This window comes from Humulus lupulus, chromosome 6, assembly GCF_963169125.1.
Source record: "Humulus lupulus chromosome 6, drHumLupu1.1, whole genome shotgun sequence".
In the NCBI taxonomy this organism is placed as follows: domain Eukaryota; kingdom Viridiplantae; phylum Streptophyta; class Magnoliopsida; order Rosales; family Cannabaceae; genus Humulus; species Humulus lupulus.
The window spans coordinates 27,813,074-27,816,981 of record NC_084798.1 but is presented as its reverse complement, the minus strand read 5'-3'; the positions used below and the strand labels follow the sequence as shown (position 1 = coordinate 27,816,981).

At 37.5% G+C, this 3,908-nt stretch overlaps 1 non-coding gene across 1 annotated transcript; it reads left to right on the top strand.

Moving 5' to 3' along the window:
• The first annotated feature begins 3,343 nt into the window (after nucleotides 1-3,343).
• LOC133787683 (small nucleolar RNA R71) lies at nucleotides 3,344-3,450 on the top strand. Its single transcript, XR_009872687.1, has one exon. It is a non-coding gene; the product is annotated as a small nucleolar RNA R71 (small nucleolar RNA).
• The last annotated feature ends 458 nt before the right edge of the window (nucleotides 3,451-3,908 follow it).

Genomic DNA, 3,908 nt, shown 5'->3' with positions numbered 1-3,908 from the left:
ATAAGATAACATATAAAAGCATATAACATATAAATTCTATCTTATTTTCGTTACCAAAATTACCGAGATATGAGGACAGAGTTGGGTCTTTGGAACACTCCTAAAAACCATTTATGAAAGGGGTGAGTTTATTGAAGAAAAAGAGATGAAGGAACTATACTTTTAAAATATACTTACCAAAACCTTTTTTGCTCAAGAACTTAGATTTCCTAACCAAAATAAGAATAAGGTTAGAATGAGTAGAAGACTATGAGAACTTTTAAAGAAAAAGAACAGAAACGAACTAGAGTTTGGGTTACCTTGAAGACTTATAAGATCGATCTAAACCTTGAACCGAAATGCTATAAAATCTTACTTCCCCAAGTGTTTGATAAGCTTATGATGATCGAGCTTATGATTCCCAACCCAAGTGTTTACACTCTCACACTCACCTAGCAACTTGCAGCCTCTAAACTTAAAGTAAAAGATGAATAATGGCTGGGTACTAGGTCCTATTTATAGAGTTTAGGAATGAAAGGATCTTAATTTAACTTGAATAAAAATAATGGCTTTTTAAGTGAAAATAATTTGAATTATCGTTCAGCAGAGGCTGAAGACTCGTTCAGAAAGGTGCTGGAATTATCAAGAGGTTGAAGGTTTGAATGGGAAACGATTTTGAAAATATTCAAAATATGCTGAAGGAGGCGATATATCGCCTGGACCATTATGCCCGAGGCAAACGAGCATCGTTTCGTGTTTTCCGTATCTTTGTACTGCGATATATCGCCCCCTATAGCTGCGATATATCGGCATACGTTGATTATTTAAACATGAAATTACACATTTTTAGCTTAATTCAAAATGAGTAAACAGCCTTGACTAAGCCCTCTTACGTTTTCAAAGCTGCTGACTAACCTTAGAGTATTCAAATTTTGCCCTTAATAAATTTAATCCTCAAAATACTTAATCATTAATAACCCATGCATAACATGTGCTAAAATCCCATTGGTTCTTATCTAAACCTTATAATATAATAAATATTATCCTCAATATCAGTCATATTAATCAAACCTTAGGTTAAAACTAATATTCTTAAACTATAGGTTAAACTTAGAAAATCTACAAGTACTACTATGAGTGTCCAAATAATTCCCGGTCTGAACCAAAAATCCACAGTCATAAAGATAATACTATTAATACTATAATACTACTATCTAACTAGCTAAGTAAAGTTCTTGGACTCTACAAACTTGCACCGGGCTCACCCAATTACTATCAGAGATAGCATAAATAATTCCAACTTCCAAAAGTTTGAGAAGTTATGCACATACCACTTCCTTCATGGCTGGATTTAACCTCCTTTGGTGCTCGATGGAAGGCTTAAAATTTTCTTCAAATATGATTTTATGCATAAAAGCTGAGGGGTTGATTCCTTTTAAGTCCGCTATGGTCCATCCAATTGTCGATTCGTGTTCTCTCAATACTCTTAATAACTTCTCTTTTTCTGACTCTGAGAGTAGAGATAATGACCGTTTTTGAGCAATTGCTTCCCAAGAATTCATAATGCAAATGATCAGGAAGCGGTTTGAGGTCCTTCTTACTTACACTTTCTATCTCCCCACTTCCAGCTTGTAGAAGAGACTCCTTCGGTACAATCCCACTAAGGCTTGGACTAGCATCAAGAGCATTCACGCATTCAAAAACTTCATCTTCTTCACAATTCCCACTCTCCATATCATGTTCAGATCTCGTGGCGTTATCAATAAGACTATACTCAAGGGGTCCGAACTCAACTATTTCCTCATTGTTTCTTCCACTAACACATAAATCGCTTCAACTCTGTGACAAGTACTTGTGCTATCTGGAAGCTTCAATGCTTTGTATATGTTGAACTTCACTTCTTCAATATTAACTCTGAGCGTAAGCTGACCACCTTGAACATCAATAAGTGCCCGTCATGTAGCCAAGAAAGGGCGACAAAGTATAATAGGAATTTCTTGGTCCTCTTCCATATCAAAAACCATGAAATCTGCTGGAAGTAAGAATTTGTCTACGTTTACCTATACATCTTCAATTATTCCTCTAGGTTAGGTGAGTGAGCGGTCTGCTAACTGAAGAGTAATGGTTGTTGGCTTTACTTCTCCTAACCCCAACTTCTTAAACACCGAGAGAGGCATAAGGTTGATACTAGCTCCAAGGTCACAAAGAGCTTTGTCAAATGAAGAACCACCAATGATGCAAGGGATGGGGAAGCTACCCGGGTCTTTCACTTCTGGGGTAATTTTCTTTGAAGGATTACACTACATTCTTCGGTCAATTTCACAGCTTCAAAATCTTCTCTTCTTCTCTTCTTTAACATTACTTCTTTCTTGAATTTCACATAATTTGACAATTGTTCAAAAGCATCTGCAAAACGGAATATTTATGTGAATCTTCTTGAAGATCTCTAAAAACTTTGCAAACTGATCATCAATCTTCTTTTTCTAGAATCGTTGAGGGTAAGGTAGTGGTGGCTAATATGGTGGAGGCAAGTCTTTCTTCATTGTCTTCTCATTCAAATTCTCTTTAACTGCTTGTTCTTCTCTATCAACGTCTCGCTCAATTAGCTTGTCTTTCTTCTCACTAGAAACCTACTTTTCCGCACCTTCTTTACCCCATTCGATAGTCTTGCCACTCCTTAGTGAAATGGCTTTGCCCTTCGGGTTTACTACAGTGTCACTTGGAAAATCCTCCTTCTAGTTAGAACTGATAGCATTGGCTAATTGGTCCACTTGAGTCTCACTTTTCTTCATTGAAGCACCCATGTTAGTCATATGTCGAACCTCTTATTAGACTCCATGATAAATGTGCTCAAGATATCTTCCAATGATTGCTTCTTCTCTTGTTGTTGTTGAGTATTGAACCCTGGAGGTGGTTGTAGAAAATTTTTAGCATTGGCATAAGAGAAATTCTCATGGATATGAAATCATGGATGATAGTAATTAGGTACATTGTTGCTTCTATAGTTGTTGTTGAAGGGACGGTTAGCCATATATTGAGCTTGCTCTAACTGATGATCATACTCCTACGATAAAGAAGATGTTGCCACACTTTCCATGACCGATGGAGTACCTTGTGTTGATAGGGTAGCCACTTGATTTCACTCATCGATGTAATCTGGTCAACTTCATACAACCCTGCTACCTTCTTAGCACTCGATCTCTCACTGGGCCATTGATAACTGTTTGTAGACATTTCTTCCATTAAGTCAAGGGCCTCATCTGTAGTCTTGGCCAATAATGCACCCCCAACCACTACATCAATAATAGTCCTAGTTGAACCATTCAACCCATTATAAATGAGTTGTACTTGCATCCAGTTCCGGTATCCATGCTGTGGGCAGCGGCGTAATAAGTCTTTGAACCTTTCCCAAGCTTCATAAAAGGGCTCTTGATCTTGATGTCGGAATTGCCCAATTTCACTACGCAGTTGAGCGGACTTTGATGGAGGGAATTTTTTTATCAAAAACTTCTTAGCCATTTAATCCCATGTTGTGATCGATCCGGGCTATAAAGATTGTAACCAAATCCTCGCTCTATCCCTCAAGGAGAAAGGAAAGAAACGTAATCGAATGACGTCATCCGTAACACCATTCATTTTGAAAGTGGCGTATATCTCCATAAATATGGCAAAGTGAATGTTGGGGTCCTCAGTAGCTAGACTTCCGAATTGATTTTTCTGCACCATATTGATTAGTGCTGGCTTCAATTCGAAATTATTGGCTCCCATGGTAGGATTGACGATTCCAGTGTAGTTGTCATTCATAATGGGCATACAAAAATCTCAGACTGCCCGTTGTACTGGAATAACCGAAACCGCTGGAGAATCTAATTTAAAATAAAGAACTATAGCAACAATATTAGCAAAATTAATTTCTTTATTGCCCGGCA